Source organism: Schistocerca cancellata, chromosome 5, assembly GCF_023864275.1.
Source record: "Schistocerca cancellata isolate TAMUIC-IGC-003103 chromosome 5, iqSchCanc2.1, whole genome shotgun sequence".
Lineage (NCBI taxonomy): Eukaryota > Metazoa > Arthropoda > Insecta > Orthoptera > Acrididae > Schistocerca > Schistocerca cancellata.
This window is the reverse complement of record NC_064630.1, coordinates 519,237,887-519,256,511: the sequence shown is the minus strand read 5'-3', so window position 1 is coordinate 519,256,511 and position 18,625 is coordinate 519,237,887. Positions and strand designations below refer to the sequence as shown.

Here is an 18,625-nt window from a genome sequence, read left to right as displayed (position 1 = left end):
ATCTGTTTCAGACAACAGTTATTTATCTGCATTAATTGCATGCAGTTCAGTTATCATAAGAAATCTTTTGTTGCTGTCTCTTGCCATTAACTGTTATGTAAAATACATTATTTTTGGCAGCTTCTGGGACTAATTTATTTTAAGAGTACAGTAGTTTGTTGTAGCATGTGTGTAAAAATAGAAGCATTATCTGTCTGTACTCTTATGTGTGCTCAGTAAACTTGCATTCATTGAGATGTTTTAGTTCTTTTGCTAACACAGCTCTCTGCTGGTGCTCAATTTTTAATTCTATATAGCATATTTTGAGAGTGACACAAAGTTGTTTTGGGCTTTCCCAGCACCATCATTATTGCCCCAATAAGGCTTCACAAAAGCTGTCACTTTTGTAGTCAGGAACCCAAATACAGACAGCACATTACTTCTATGGTCCACATTGTAAAGGTACTGAAACATCAAAGGATCGGATTCAAATCAAGCAACCAGCACTGATTTCTGGACATGTTGGCCAGGATATATTGAAATGGTTAAAGAGATTCAACCATGTCACTAAATACAATAGTTGGGATGGCATGATATGTGTTTTTGCCGTGTCTGCTTTTATTTGGATGATACAGATGAGCAGTTATTTAAGAACAATGATGGGAAGTTCAAGAATTTGATTAAATTTCAGGCAGAATTTGGGAAAACACGCAGAGAGAATTAGCAAGAGGTCCACATCACTGAAGAACAATACCAGTGGGAAACAACACAATTACCCTATAACTGTTTGTGAACACAAGAGTAGGATCACACTTGCCGGTGATGATGTCAGGACTCTAAGTCATTGAGACGAACTCACAGAATACCAACAATGCGACTGATGTGTGTTTCAGTTGCCATTAAATACTGTTAAGCACTAGAACTAGGATTTTACACTGTGTATTATTTTCAGTGTAAAGTCTGGGGTCAATGGCTATTTACTTAAAACAGATGGCAGTCAGTCTGTTTGCAATGATTCCCAGTCTGCTGCCACCAACTCTTTTTCTAGACACAGCATTACAAAATTATATGTTGTGTGGCTCTCGATGTTGGTGATTTTGTAACATTTCATGACCAGCCAACAGTCCTTGGAGCCTATTTATGCCATCGGACATTTTTTAATGTAAGCCTTTAGACACAATATTGCGTCACACCCACCTGGCCAACACCACACTCTGGTTGTTCCTCTCTACTCATGACCTCCCTCAAAGCTGTCATGTTGTAACCTTCTGTTAGCCCAAATCTAATTGACCCTTTCCAGTTCTACATTTGTACAGTATTTTACATCTCAAAACTGGTACTCAGCTCTTAAATACACAAATAATTCACAGGATAATTCTTATATTAACATTATATTAATGACACCAAAATTTCAACGACATAGTTTATTTTCGTACTATAAAAATTTAAATTTAAAGCTGCCTCTCCAAACTTCCTGCTACTCAGATGCCAGTTTTTCCCTTTTTTTAACTTTACGGCCTAATTATTTCATTACTCCATAAAGTAATGAAAATCCTGCTCTGCCTCACAGCCCAGTTAAAAATAGAACTGGCAGCATTGTCACCAAAATACCACACACAAATAAAAAAATATTACGGTATGCAGTAAGAAAAAGAATAGTGTTCATCGATTATTACTCCTGAAGACATCAAACAAAAGGGCAATTCCATACACACCAGGCAGCTGCTGATGTCTCCAACCAAACTAAAGGATGAAACCCATTACCAAACTAATGAGGGACCATTTGCGGAGATGAGCCCCAGAAGAGGTATTGGGGAGCCACATGGATGTCGTCATCAATGACATAACAAACTGAAGAAAATTGTGTTCCAAAATTCAAAGACCATTCCATTGAAGGTTGCAAAGACAAAATATGTGCCAATCTGATATGAACACGCATTGGGAGAAAACTTAAAGTGAAATTTGCCATGTTACCAGATTGTAGCTGTAATTGTTTCCTGGATTAAACTTCTTGCAGTTTTCACAAGCAGTCATAGACTTCAGGAGATTGGAGCTCCAGATTGATGAAGCTATCCCAACAAGTTCATACAGAAACAATTGTTCTGAGCTGTTGTCTACAATTGAATACTGACTTCCTCACTGCCATCAATTCCATGTGTTCTAGTCAACAGTTTAAATGCTTAGTTTAACTGTGAATTTCAAACCAAATGCAAAAAGATACTCAGCCTCACAAAACAACTCTATATTCCAGCAACAGTCATAACCATCACAAGTGAACAAGCAGAGCTCTATGTTTATTTATTTATTTATCTACCTCCGTAGTGCAGCAGTAATGTTACCGCCTACCACACAAGGGGGCCTGGGTTCGATTCCCGGCAGGGTACTGGGTGTTGTGTGTCCTTCATCATATTCATCATCATTGACACAGAAGTCGCCGAAGTTGTGTCAACTAAAAAGACTTGCAATACGGCAGCCAAACCCCAAAGGGGATATCTCGGCCAATAAATGCCATACGATCATTTCATTTATTTATTACACGTCAAGTTAGGACCAAATTGAAGAGCAAATCTCCAAGGTCATGGAGCATGTCAGTACATGAAATTACAACATAAAAGTAATAACAGATAAAAATAAAATGTGTATGAACCCGAAAAAAAGTCAATCCGTAAGTTTAAGTAAATGCACTCAACAATACAACAAGAATCAGCTTAATTTTTGAAAGAACTCCTCAAAAGAATAGAAGGATTGACTCATGAGGAAAACTCTTCAGTTTCGATTTGAAAGCATGTGGATTACTGCTAAGATTTTTGAATTCGAGTGGTAGCTTATTGAAAATGGATGCAGCAGTATGGTGCACACCTTTCTGCACAAGAGTTACGGAAGTCTAATCCAAATGCATGGTTGATTTCTGCCGAGTATTAACTGAGTGAAAACTGCTTATTCTTGGGAATAAGCTAATATTGGTAACAAGAAATAACAGTATGGAATATATATATTGAGAGGCCAATGTCAAAATACACAGACTAGTGAACAGGGGTAGAAAAGAGGTTTGTGAACTTACAGCACTTATTGTACTTACCGCCCTTTTCTGAGCCAAAAATATCCTTTTAGAATGAGAAGAGTTACCCCAAAATATAATACCATATGACATAAGCGAATGAAAATAAGCAAAGTATACTAATTTTCGTGTCGAATGATCATTCACTTCAGATACAGTTCGAATAGTAAAAATGGGAGCACTAAGTCTTTGAACAAGATCCTGAACATGGGCTTTCCATGACAGTTTACTATCTATCTGAACACCTAGAAATTTGACTGTTCAGTTACACTAATCATATGCCCATTCTGTGGAATTAAAATGCTAAACAACAACAATTAGAAGTTTACTTTCACTAAATTCAACTGCCCCTGCACAACATTCAAATATCTGTTCAGTACAGTGTCACAATACATCTATGGACTCAAATGGAATACTGTTTTTTACGAACATAGCCACTCCCCAACCCCGCAAGGAACTCCTTGAAAAACAGCCAGCTAATCTGTGTACTGGTAAAGGAAGCCTCTGAATTGTCATATTATTTAAGTGGTGCTCCGATATATCAATAATTTCAGAGTCAACATCTATAAGCAGTTCACTAACTTTATCTCTAAATTTTGTATTTTGATGAAATCTGCTAATTCCCTCTCTACTCGGAACATAACATCCTCTGAAGATGACTTCCTTTAAGCAGGTATACCTATCAGCTGACTTCAATCTAAAAAAAGGTGCAGCTGTAACACCAACTACTACAGGAATTTTTCCATGAGTGATCCCACTACCACCCACTACACTGTCACCTATAAGCTTCACCAGCCTCTCCTTCCCATACCTATTGAGGTATGGGAAGGGGAGGCTGTCCATGAATATCAGCTGAATGCCATTGGTACAGAATTCCCCCTCAGAAGAATCTATTATCCAACCATCAATAGGTCCCAGCAGGAATAAGGAACAGTGTCAGTGAGTGGTCATCCTGCTTCAATTTTATTGGTCGTGTTCCAATCCGGAATGGAGATAACGTAGATCAGATGATTCAATGTATAACTCCATATGAACATTTGGGATCATCCCCCTGTCAATAATCGTAATATTGTGTGTGTCCCGCTGAACAATAGATAAATCAGAAGGATCAGAGAAGGTACTGCAAGATGTCAGTGTGTCCTTAGTCCTTTCCTGTAGTCCTCATGAGAAGAAAGATGACAAATGGCATTCCATCATAAATTGCAACTGACTGAACAAAATCACTAAAACAAATGTGAACTCATTTCATGATTCGATGATGCTTTGAACTAACTAAATGGAGTAAAGTCTTTCTCTACTACAGGTATAATGACTGACTACTGGCAGATCATAGTAAATGAGACTGATGAGGAAAACATTGCTCTCATAACACACAAGTTCTAAGTTATGCTGTTTGGTTTGTGCATCACTTCAGCCAACCTTGAAAGCATTTTGGGCAACCTGCTTTAGCATCTTAAATGGATGAATGTTGTAGGTACTTGGTCAACTTTTGTTTCTTGAATACATTTGTAGTGTGTCGAAGACACTTGTCAGCAGTGCTGAAATGTGTCCGTCATCCAAGTCTTCATCCAGTTGCAAGAGTTTGCCTCTTCATCTCACAGGATATAAAATTTTTTTAGTATGTAGACAACAGAAAGTGTCTGTTCTGGTCCAGAAAATATAAGAGCCGTAACAAATTTCTGAACACATGCGTGATTTTGAGAGGTTTCCTCTGAATGTGGTCCTACTGTGACACTTCATGAAGAATTCAGTTGTCAGATGTGGCCACTACAAGAATTGTAGCAGAAAGACACCAATTTTTCTTGGATCAGGGAGCAAGAAAGATCTTCCTGTATCCTTTAAAGATGTACTGTCATCTCTACCAGTCCTGGCACTTTTTACAAGAATGCTGAGATGGAACAACATGCCTACTCTACTGGTCATGGGAGAGGTACATTTCTAGTGCAAATCAACGAAAAAACTGGAAGAGTGGTTGCTTATGCCTCCATAGTTTTCTCCAAGTTCAGAAAGTACTTCTTTACAACTGGGAAAGAGTGCCTTGCGGTTGTTTGTGCAGTCATTAAGCTCCGACCCTTTTTGTGTAGCAGATCATTCACTGTTGTGACTGACTGTCATTCTTTATACTGGCTGACGAGCCTGAAGGATCCATCAGCACAATTGGCGAGAAGGACTCTGAAGCCATGGGAATAGGACATTATTGTTGTATACAAAAATGGATGCAAACACATGGATACCAACTGCCAACTCTTTTTCACGAAATCCGTTGGAGGATTATAACAGTGCTGGTGACGTTCCAGTCACTGCTCAACTAATAAACATTACAACAGAACAAATGGAAGATCCAGCAGTAATGAATACTGTAGAAGCCTTAGAGAAGGAAGAAGCTGTAAAAATTCACATTAATAGATGTAACATTTACTTGTGCCTTTGTCCCGCATTTATGCAGGGTCAGCATGGTTAAGGTCAGATTTGGCATGTTTAATTTAAGAGGAGGCGTGATGCCCTTCTTGTCAGCACCTCGTTGAAGACAACACAACACCCAGTCCCTGAGCGAGCAGAGAAAATCTCCGACCCAGCTGGGAATTGAACCCGGGCCCCTTGGCATGACAGCCTGTTGCACCACTCAGCTATTGGGGACCATTAATGGATGGAACATTGTATTCAACTAATTATGACCCAGTTGCTTCTGATTTCAGCTCTTTTACAGACAGCCATACTGAAGTATTTTCATGACATGCCAGCATCAGATCATGTTGAATCTGTAAGTACACGTAATGGAATCAGAAGCATGTATCATTGGCCATTTTTCTAGTGATCTCTCAGGCAATATGTTTATCCTTTGTAGGGAATGCTAATGATGGAAACATGTGCCTTAGTCACTCTAGGACATGTAGTACCAATTCCTCCAGCAGTTGTTCTAATGCAGTGAATTGGAATTAGTCTCTTGAGGAGATTTTTTCAAGTTTACCCATGGCAATACTGCAGATGGATAAAAATGTGCACTGACTATTTCACCTGCTACGTTGTTACAAAAGCTGTATCAATTTCCAAAATTTCAGAAATTTCTGGGTTTCTTGTCAAAGATATAATTTTGAAGCATGAGACACCACATATAAAGAGCTCTGACTGTGGAAAAGTGTGTCAGTTGAGACTAGTATGAGAAGTAATTACACAATTGAGCATCATCCACAGGATGACTATTGTCTACCATTCACAAACTGAATATTTTAATAAGATATTGGCAGACATGCTCTTCATGTACATTGACGAGAAAGTGGGATCATGATATTCATGGACAACATTGCACTGCAGGTTTCTCTCAGTTTTTCCTGATTCACAATTGAGAGGCTGCAACAGCAATGGATGCTTTGTTTCCATTTCAGCTTGATGACGCCCAATGTTACATCAACAGAACTGACAAAGCAAGACAGCTGGCACACATACAGACCTTGGATGCCCAGGATAAAGGCCGTTAATGCAGTGACACCAAACACTGACTTGGGAGCTACAACACAGGCAACCTAGTGTGGATTTTTATGTGTGTGTCTGTAGGGTCAGAGTATCAGAAAAACTGTTAAAGCACTGCTTCGGCTGATACCAAATCTAGTTATCATCTACAGAGTAAAGGATGGTAATCCTACACCAGGGAGACAAAAACCACATAAGATTGCTTAGATCCATCACATTTCCAGTTTTTAAAACATACATGCATCCAAAATTGCTGTTTTTATATTAAAGTGTTCAAAATTTCTTGACTGTTACATAGATCAGGAAAATGAGCCATCAGGAAGGCATAAAAATGATTCTACATATGAATGGATTATGGTGAAAAGGATATCAGTTTCAGTTTTAGTCTGATTGAGGTACATGGTAGAAAGAAAGGGTGGAAAACATATTTTGCTATGTCATAAAAAAGATCCAATAAATTCACTATCTGCTGAAACATCAAATCAGATAAGTTTATTTCTGTTTGATATGGTTGTATAGTTCACTGATGATAATTTCTTGCAGTTTTTGGATAAAGTACATGTTCCAGTCACATCAGTGTGACTACCACCTATGTTTGATGTCAATATGCAATAACCACCCATAGATGGCAGGTGGAAGTACTAGCAGTGGAGGATATATAAAGTGTGTCAAGAGGATGCGGAATACATGCAGTCATTTGTCATCCAGGCCAGAGGAGAGAGTGTTCTGGCCTGGGGAAAGTTTTGTGACATTCTTTGGGTGATCTTGTCATTCCGGAAGGCACAGTGTATCAACCCAAGTGTCCATCTACCCATGGGGACCTTGTCCACCAATACATGCAGTTTGTTTGTGGCACAATGGCATATACCGGAAGGATAGTGCTACCTGTCACACAGCTCGTAGTTTACATGTGTGACTTGAAGAGCAGCAGGATGAGTTTACCATACTTCCCTGGCCACCAAACTCCGCAGATTTGAACCCAATCGAGAATCTAAGGGACCATCTCAGTCGGGCTGTAGGCTTCGCGGATCCGCAACTGAAAAATCTAGTACAGCTGGTCATGGTACTGGAGTCGTCATGCCTTCATATCCAGGTTGGTACCTTCCAGAACCTCATTGACACTCGTCCTGCACATTTCACAGTGGTCTGCAATGCAAATGTTGGTTATTCAGGCTTTTGACAGATGGTCACATCAGTGTGACTGGACAGTGTATAATCCACTTATCTGATGTATAAGTGCTTTGAGCTGAACTGCTTTGAGTTCCGTACTACCACTGCTGAGTGAGTTAGTTAGCTAGGTTAATTACTTAGTTCATACCACGTATCATGATTATTTGCACAATTTTTATCAGAATGGTCATGGGTCAGTTTACAGCATAGGTTCTCAGCTATTTCCGACCCAATGCTCCCTTTTTGGAGAAAAGTGTTAATCCAAGAATACTGTGATACAGAAGTCGGAAAAGATATGAAGATAAGTAGTGGAAGATTGAAGTGTGAACTGCCAGAGTTGTGATCCAGCTGCTGAATTTCTAAGAGTACTGTTCTAAATAAGCAGGCATCTGTGTTCAAATTCCAGCTGGTTTACATTTTCCAAAATTACTTTTATTAAAAGGTATTAACAATATTGGTGTCATTCTCAGAGGTTGAGTAGCAAATATATATTTTAAAATTTTACAATATTTTTAATGAGAGAGCTAACTTGGTATAATGACAATAATTTTTCAGTATTTAGTGTCACATTTGTCATCAACAATCTCAAATTGCTGCACTCTAAGATTGACAGTCTGTTTCTGTTTTTGGTAACTATCTTGCTAATCATGCTAAATCGTCTTTCCTGTAAATATGAAGATGGGTAAGCGATGAAATACCTCTTTGCTGCAGCCCATAAAGCTGGATACGACGATATAGGAATTTATCTTTTTAGCCATAATTCTTGGCATGCATCGTTGAATTTTAATTTTAACTCTTCATGTTTTGAAAGTTCTATCAGCTCTTCCTGCAAGGGTAATTTTGATATATGTGGATAAAAGGTTCCAGTACCCAATCTGGAATAGTCACTTGAACATCATCCTCAAATCTGTTTGTAAAAGATTTAAATGGCTCCATGTGCTGACAAAATAGTAAATGGTCTTCATCATTTGTTTTCACACAAGAAACATTTGGAAACTGATGAAATCGTTTTCAACCTAAATTGTATCTGTGCAAGGCAAGTTTTGACACAAAAGAAGAAACAGTTGCCTTTGTTTTGATTAAATTCAAGTCATCTCCTTGCATCTGTAGATTCATTTCATTACATTTACTGTTCAAATCAGTAAAATATGGTATATGTCCCTTAAATTTCAGTCAATTAACCCTAAATAAATTATCTTTGTTTTCAAAAAACGTTAAAAATGTAGCAGAAGCTGGAAAACATTATAGTCAAGTACACTATGACAGCCAGTGAACCTCCGTGTGTAGGAGCAGACAGTTGAAATCCTGTTAACTGCAGCAATTATGAACTATAAAGAACTATGAAGGTGATCTCTAATGTTTTTTGCTACCAAATGTCTGCAAAATGCTCCTGAAGAGGGGCAGCAGCCTTTTCAGTAGTTGCAGGGGCAACAGTCTGGATGATTGACTGATCTGGCCTTCTAACACTAACCAAAACAGCCTTGCTGTGCTGGTACTGCGAACGGCTGAAAGCAAGGGGAAACTACAGCCATAATTTTTCCCAATGGCATGCAGCTTTACTGTGTGGTTAAATGATGTTGGCGTCCTCTTGGGTAAAATATTCCAGAGGTAAAATAGCCCCCATTTGGATCACCGGGCGGGGACTACTCAAGAGGATGCCGTTATCAGGAGAAAGAAAACTGGCGTTATACAGATCAGAGCGGGGAATGCCAGATTCATTAATCGGGCAGGTAGGTTAGAAAATTTAGAAAGGGAAATGGATAGGTTAAAGTTAGATATAGTGGGAATTAGTGAAGTTCGTTGGCAGGAGGAACAAGACTTCTGGTCAGGTGAATACAGGCTTATAAATACAAAATCAAATAGGGGTAATGCAGGAGTAGGTTTAATAATGAATAGGAATGCAGGTAAGCTACTACAAACAGCATAGTGAAGGCATTATTGTGACTAAGGTAGACACGAAGCCCACGCGTACCACAGTAGAACAAGTTTATATGCCAACTAGCTCCGCAGATGACGAAGAGATTGCTGAAATGTATGATGAGATAAAAGAAATTATTCAGATAGTGAAGGGAGACGAAAATTTAATAGTCATGGGTGACTGGAACTCAATAGTAGGAAAAGGAAGAGAAGGAAACATAGTAGGTGAATATGGAATGGGAGTAAGGAATGAAAGAGGAAGCCGCCTGGGAGAATTTTGCACAGGGCATAACTTAATCATAGCTAACACTTGGTTCAAGAATCATAAAAGAAGGTTGTATACATGGAAGAACCCTGGAGATACTGGAAGTTATCAGATAGATTATATAATGGTAAGACATAGATTTAGGAACCAGGTTTTAAATTGTAAGACATTTCCAGGGGCAGATGTGGACTCTGATCACAATCTACTGGTTATGAACTGTAGATTAAAACTGAAGAAATTGCAAAAAGGTGGGAATTTGAGGAGATGGAACCTGGATAAACTGAAAGAATCAGAGGTTGTAGAGAGCTTCTGCGGGAGCATTAGGGAACAATTGACAAGAATGGGGGAAAGAAATACAGTAGAAGAAGAATGGGTAGCTTTGAAAGATGAAATAGTGAAGGTAGCAGAGGATCAAGTGGGTAAACAGATGAGGGCTAATAGAAATCCTTGGGTAACAGAAGAGATATTGAATTTAATTGATGAGAGGGGAAAATATAAAAATGCAGTAAATGAAGCAGGCAAAAAAGAATAGAAACGTCTCAAAAATGAGATCGACAGGAAGTGCAAAATGGCTAAGCAGAGATGGCTAGAGGACAAACGTAAGGATGTAGAGGCGCATGTCACTAGGGGTCAGATAGATACTGCCTACAGGAAAATTAAAGAGACCTTTGGAGAAAAGAGAACCACTTGCATGAATATCAAGAGCTCAGATGGAAACCCAGTTCTAAGCAAAGAAGGGAAAGCAGAAAGGTGGAAGGAGTATATAGAGGTCTATACAAGGGCGATGTTTTTGAGGACAATATTATAGAAATGGAAGAGAATGTAGATGAAGATGAAATAGGAGATATGATACTGCATGAAGAGTTTGACAGAGCACTGAAAGACCTAAGTCGAAACAAGGCCCCAGGAGTAGACAACATTCCATTAGAACTACTGAAAGCCTTGGGAGAGCCAGGCCTAACAAAACTCTACCATCTAGTGACAAGATGTATGAAACAGGCGAAATACCCTCAGACTTCAAGAAAAATATAATAATTCCAATCCCAAAGAAAGCAGGTGTTGATAGATGTGAAAATCACCATACTGTCAGTTTAATAAGCCAAGGCTGCAAAATACTAATGTGAATTCTTTACACACGAATGGAAAAATTGGTAGAAGCCAACCTCGGGGAAGATCAGTTTGGATTCCGTAGAAATGTTGGAACACGTGAGACAATACTGACCCTACGACTTATCTTAGAAAACAGATTAAGGAAAGGCAAACCTACATTTCTAGCATATGTAGACTTAGAGAAAGCTTTTGACAATGTTGACTGGAATACTCTCTTTCAAATTCTGAAGGTGTCATGGGTAAAATACAGGGAGCGAAAGGCTATTTACAATTTGTACATAAACCAGATGGCAGTTATAAGAGTCGAGGGGCATGAAAGGGAAGCAGTGGTTGGGAATGGAATGAGACAGGGTTGTTGCCTATCCCCAATGTTATTCAATCTGTATATTGAGCAAGTAGTAAAGGAAACAAAAGAAAAATTTGGAGTAGGAATTAAAATCCATGGAAAAGAAATAAAAACTTTGAGGTTCGCCAGTGACATTATAATTCTGTCAGAGACAGTAAAGGGCATGGAAGAGCAGCTGAACGGAATGGACAGTGTCTTTAAAGGAGGATATAAAATGTACATCAACAAAAGCAAAACGAGGATAATGGAATGTAGTCAAATTAAATCGGGCGATGCTGCGGGAATTAGATTAGGAAATGAGACGCTTAAAGTAGTAAATGAGTTTTGCTATTTGGTGAGCAAAATAACTGACGATGGTCAAATTAGAGAGGATATAAAATGTAGACTGGCAACGGCAAGGAAAACGTTTCTGAAGAAGAGAAATTTGTTAACATCGAGTATAGATTTAAGTGTCAGGAAGATGTTTCTGAAAGTATTTGTATGGAGTGTAGCCATGTATGGAAGTGAAATGTGGATGATAAATAGTTTAGACAGGAAGAGAATAGAAGCTCGAAATGTGGTGCTACTGAAGAATGCTGAAGATTATATGGGTAGTTCACATAACTAATGAGAAGGTATTGAATAGAATTGGAGAGAAGAGAAATTTGTGGTACAACTTGACTCGAAGAAGGGATCAGTTGGTAGGACACGTTCTGAGGCATTATGGTATCACCAGTTTAGTATTGGAGGGCCACGTGGAGGGTAAAAGTCATAGAGGGAGACCAAGAGATGAATACACTAAGCATATTCAGAAGGATGTAGGTTGCAGTAGGTACGGGGAGATGATGAAGCTTGCACAGGATAGAGTAGCATGGAGAGCTGCATCAAACCAGTCTCTGGACTGAAGACCACAACAGCAACATGTAAACATAAATAAAATTTTGATTTGTCTTGTTATTACAGTTTTCAAACACAGACATAATATAAAAAAATCTTGGCACTTTGAGGACAATATTTCTCTTATGTACTTTTTTTGGACGATATAATTATATGTTCAAGTGCATGTACCAAACTTAGCACAGTAAGGCAGATTTGTGGAGTACAAAATACCAGTCAGCAACAGTGGATTTTTTTTTTTCAAACATATTATATGGTTATGGAGCTATTACTCCAACTTTTGGCGCAACACTTCCTGAAGTACCATCCAAATAGGATATACTTCAAAATATGTGTTTTTGAGAATAGGTGCTGGTTATCACAAATAGGAATTCAGAAACTTAGGTACTAGAATACAAGAAAGCAATGCCAGTGTAGAAAACTGTACAAAATCTTGAGCAATAATTTGCTGTGGTTTCCTTAGGACCGTTAGGTATTTAAAGTCCTTGCCGATAAACCAACAATTGGGCTGTAAAGGAGCCAAAAGAAAAGTAAATGAATTCAAATCAAATGAAATTTTTTATAATAATAATAACTGTTATTATTATTAAATTGTGATCTTGCCAAAACCACTGCAGATTCATATAATGTAAGCTTTGTTTATTAAATTGTAGAATATCACACCTATTTGTGTGAGCATAGCTTTTGCAAGTATTGCCCGGGATGGGATGGTGAGAAGTGGCAGTCAGTGTCCCCTAAACTTGCATTGGACACCCCCAACCCTCATCCCTCACATGCATGCACACACACACACACACACACACACACACACACACACACACACACACACACACACACCTCATTTCTACCCACTGATGGTGGACCCCGTTGAAAGTGATTTACGAAATACCTACAGATGATTTGTTTGCATGAACATCAGCATGCTGGCCATTTACAGGTTGCTGAATATCACAGTAGCTTAAATTTAACAAAAGAAGGTGTATATATTCGACTTTACCACTATTGATATTACAGAGGGAACAAAATTAAACTAAAAAACAAAAGTAAGGTTTTTACTTTATTCTGCACAAGGTACTAGATTTTATTTGAATTAAAATCAATGTAATAATTAATGTGAATTAAAATCAATCATTAGAATAGAGGGAGTTGTCAGGAGGAAATAAAATGCAGTTTAGAGTTAAAATTTGCATTGTTATTTGTCAGACAGAGTATATTATTGTACAAAATGTCAAAGATTTTTGTAGCTGCTCATTGCAATGTTTCTGTATTAGAAGAAACTTTAGTGTATGCTTACAACAGTTTTTATTACTGTATGTAAACACCACTCACATTACTATATTCCTAAGTGACATATTACCCAAACCACTTTGAATAAATAGCATTTAGTATAAATGTTCAGTAATGCAAATATCAAAAGTTTCTGAACTTAGGACTTCAAAAATCTCATATATATATATATATATATATATATATATATATTTAAAAACAAAGATGATGTGACTTACCAAATGAAAGTGCTGGCAGGTCGACAGACACACAAACAAACACAAACATACACACAAAATCCAAGCTTTCGCAACCAACGGTTGCCTCGTCAGGAAAGAGGGAAGGAGAAGGAAAGACAAAAGGATATGGGTTTTAAGGGAGAGGGTAAGGAGTCATTCCAATCCCGGGAGCGGAAAGACTTACCTTAGGGGGAAAAAAGGACAGGTATACACTCGCACACACACACATATCCATCCACACATACACAGACACAAGCAGACATTTGTAAAGGCAAAGAGTTTGGGCAGAGATATATATATATATATATATATAATAGAGGGAAACATTCCACGTGGGAAAAATATATTTAAAAAGAAAGATGATGAGACTTACCACACAAAAGCGCTGGCAGGTCGATAGACACACAAACAAACACAAACATACACACAAAAATCTAGCTTTCGCAACCAATGGTTGCCTCGTCAGGAAAGAGGGAAGGAGAAGGAAAGACAAAAGGATTGGGTTTTAAGGGAGAGGGTAAGGAGTCATTCCAATCCCGGGAGCGGAAAGACTTACCTTAGGGGGAAAAAAGGACAGGTTTACACTCGCACACACACACATATCCATCCACACATACACAGACACAAGCAGACAATATATATATATATATATATATGGTTATAATAGAAGGAAACATTCCACGAATGAAAAATATACCTAAAAACAAAGATGATGTGACTTACCAAATGAAAGTGCTGGCAGGTCGACAGACACACAACGAACACAAACATACACACAAAATTCAAGCTTTCGCAACAAACTGTTGCCTCATCAGGAAAGAGGGAAGGAGAGGGAAAGACGAAAGGATGTGGGTTTTAAGGGAGAGGGTAAGGAGTCATTCCAGTCCCGGGAGCGGAAAAAGGGACGGGTATACACTCACACACACACACACACATATATCCATCCACACATATACAGACACAAGCAGACATATTTAAAGACAAAGAGTTTGGGCAGAGATGTCAGTCGAGGCAGAAGTGCAGAGGCAAAGATGTTGATGAATGACAGGTGAGGCATGAGTGGCGGAAATTTGAAATTAGCGGAGATTGAGGCCTGGTGGATAACGGGAAGAGAGGATATATTGAAGAGCAAGTTCCCATCTCCGGAGTTCGGATAGGTTGGTGTTAGTAGGAAGTATCCAGATAACCCGGACGGTGTAACACTGCGCCAAGATGTGCTGGTCGTGCACCAAGGCATGTTTAGCCACAGGGTGATCCTCATTACCAACAAACACTGTCTGCCTGTGTCCATTCATGCGAATGGACAGTTTGTTGCTGGTCATTCCCACATAGAATGCATCACAGTGTAGGCAGGTCAGTTGGTAGATCACGTGGGTGCTTTCACACGTGGCTCTGCCTTTGATTGTGTACACCTTCCGGGTTACAGGACTGGAGTAGGTGGTGGTGGGAGGGTGCATGGGACAGGTTTTACACCGGGGGCGGTTACAAGGGTAGGAGCCAGAGGGTAGGGAAGGTGGTTTGGGGATTTCAGAGGGATGAACTAAGAGGTTACGAAGGTTAGGAGAGTGTCTTTCCGCCATCCACCTAACCTTCGTAACCTCTTAGTTATGAAATCCCCAAACCACCTTCCCTACCCTCTGGCTCCTACCCTTGTAACCGCCCCTGGTGTAAAACCTGTCCCATGTACCCTCCCACCACCACCTACTCCAGTCCTGTAACCCGGAAGGTGTACACAATCAAAGGCAGAGCCACGTGTGAAAGCACCTATGTGATCTACCAACTGACCTGCCTACACTGTGATGCATTCTATGTGGGAATGACCAGCAACAAACTGTCCATTCGCATGAATGGACACAGGCAGACAGTGTTTGTTGGTAATGAGGATCACCCTGTGGCTAAACATGCCTTGGTGCACGACCAGCACATCTTGGCGCAGTGTTACACTGTCCGGGTTATCTGGATACTTCCTACTAACACCAACCTATCCGAACTCTGGAGATGGGAACTTGCTCTTCAATATATCCTCTCTTCCCGTTATCCACCAGGCCTCAATCTCCGCTAATTTCAAATTTCCGCCACTCATACCTCACCTGTCATTCATCAACATCTTTGCCTCTGCACTTCTGCCTCGACTGACATCTCTGCCCAAACTCTTTGTCTTTAAATATGTCTGCTTGTGTCTGTATATTTGTGGATAGATATGTGTGTGTGTGTGTGTGTGGGTGAGTGTATACCCGTCCCTTTTTCCCCCTAAGGTAAGTCTTTCCGCTCCCGGGACTGGAATGACTCCTTACCCTCTCCCTTAAAACCCACATCCTTTCGTCTTTCCCTCTCCTTCCCTCTTTCCTGATGAGGCAACAGTTTGTTGCGAAAGCTTGAATTTTGTGTGTATGTTTGTGTTCGTTTGTGTGTCTATCGACCTGCCAGCACTTTCATTTGGTAAGTCACATCATCTTAGTTTTTAGGTGTGTGTGTATATATATATATATATATATATATCTGTTTCAGATATTCATAAACATGTACTTTAAAATATTTGAAACATCCACCCTTTTCACAGACTCCTGTTCATAGGATCATATTTATTGACTACTGTCCATGTGCTACATTTATCATTGGTGTCACTAGATTTATGCTACAGAATGGAAATTTCTGTCTTTTTATACATATTGTTGACTATTTGCCTGTAAGTGTCTTGTCTTTTACATGATTAATGTCAACACTTACATCCTCTGTGAAAGTTACTATCACAGCTTGATGTATGTTATGTGGAAGTTCATTCACATAGATTGGTGTACCAAAACATGATGATCACTGTTCACCGTGAGACTGAATGCTGTCTGGCGGTACTGCAGGCTTGTGATGCGGTAGAAAAAGTAAGCAGAGCAGTGATGAATGAATAATGGAGAAAGCCACTGACACAAGCAACTTGGATGCTGAAGGAAAGTTGTTGAAGAACAGTGAAACCTTGAGCAGAATGACCGAGTGTTGTATTTACACACCTCATCACAGAGTGTGGAGGTCTCTGTAAAGCAGGAAAGTGATATGTGGCAGGTCTGGCGGCAGAATAAAATGCTGCTGCAGGCACATATGTTTCAGAGTGCACCACTCAGCACACATTGTTCAACATTGAGCTCCACAGCAGATGGCTCCAACATGTTCCTATGTTGCCTCAATGACATCACAGGTCTGATTGCAGTTAGCGTGGTAACATAGAAATTGGACTGTAGACCAATGGAAATCCCATCTGATTACCCACATTTCGTGTCACACCAGTCGACTGTTATGTCTGGGTATGGCACCATCCAGCTAAACAGCTGCCTGTTGCACCACAAATGCAATGCAGGCCAGTGGGGCAATATTATACTTTGCAGGACATTCAGCTACGTTTCCATGGCATCTGTAGTAACAATTGAAATCACCATGAGAGCTACGGAAAGCATGAATGTTATTGCGGACTATTTGCATCACTTCATGCAAGATTTCATCCACATTGACACTGGCATCTACCAGCAGTATAACTGTCCATGTCAAATGGCCAGAACTGTGCCACACTGCTTTGAGCAGCATGGTGGAGAACTCACATTGATTGATGTCTTGACTACCTTATTCCTCTAATCTCAGTCTGGTGGAACACATCTGGGACACTATTGGCCACCAACACCACATCCACAAAGCGCACCAGCTCATGATTTACAGAATTATGTAGCCTGTGTGTAGACATTTGGTGCCACATTCCTCCAGAAAACTACCAAGGCTTGTCAAATCTGTGCCGTGGGGATGCGCTGTATTGTGTTCCAAAGATGAAGTGTGGATCCAAAATTGTATGTTCTGCTTTCTAAAATTTCCCCTTCCTGCAGTTTTTTTTTTTTTTTTTTTTTTTTTTGTAAATTATTCAGATTCATGGTGTAGTTCAAAGGCATTTGTCTTTGTCTAATAATTTGCTACAATGATATCTGCAACTACATTTATGTATAATTCATTTAAGCACACAGGCTACATTATTCTGTAAATCATGGGCTGGTGCTTTGTGGACATAGTGATGGTGGCCAATAGTGTCCCAGATGTGTTCCACTGGGTTGAGATCAGAGGAGTGTGGTGGTCAAGACATCAATCAATGTGCGTTCTCTGCCATGCTCCTCAAAGCAATGTGGCACAGTTCTGGCCTTCTGACATGGACAGTTACACTGCTGGTAGATGCCAGAGTCAATGTGGATATTTAAACTAAGTTTGTACTTGTCACCTTCTTCTTGAAATTTCATGGTGTCAAACTCTGCTTCAGCCTGATTTTTGTATGATGAAATAAACTTACACTCCTGGAAATGGAAAAAAGAACACATTGACACCGGTGTGTCAGACCTACCATACTTGCTCCGGACACTGCGAGAGGGCTGTACAAGCAATGATCACACGCACGGCACAGCGGACACACCAGGAACCGCGGTGTTGGCCATCGAACGGCACTAGCTGCGCAGCATTTGTGCACCGCCGCCGTCAGTGTCAGCCAGTTTGCCGTGGCATACGGAGCTCCATCGCAGTCTTTAACACTGGTAGCATGCCGCGACAGCGTGGACGTGAACCGTATGTGTAGTTGACGGACTTTGAGCAAGGGCGTATAGTGGGCATGCGGGAGGCCGGGTGGACGTACCGCCGAATTGCTCAACACGTGGGGCGTGAGGTCTCCACAGTACATCGATGTTGTCGCCAGTGGTCGGCGGAAGGTGCACGTGCCCGTCGACCTGGGACCAGACCGCAGCGACGCACGGATGCACGCCAAGACCGTAGGATCCTACGCAGTGCCATAGGGGACCGCACCGCCACTTCCCAGCAAATTAGGGACACTGTTGCTCCTGGGGTATCGGCGAAGACCATTCGCAACCGTCTCCATGAAGCTGGGCTACGGTCCCGCACACCGTTAGGCCGTCTTCCGC

The 18,625-nt window shown here is 40.2% G+C and overlaps 1 protein-coding gene across 1 annotated transcript in view; it reads left to right on the top strand.

Annotated features, from left to right (window-relative positions):
* Positions 1-18,625, top strand: part of LOC126187549 (DNA polymerase eta) — a 199,462-nt gene that overhangs the window by 140,546 nt on the left and 40,291 nt on the right. The gene's annotated exons all lie outside the window — the stretch shown is intronic.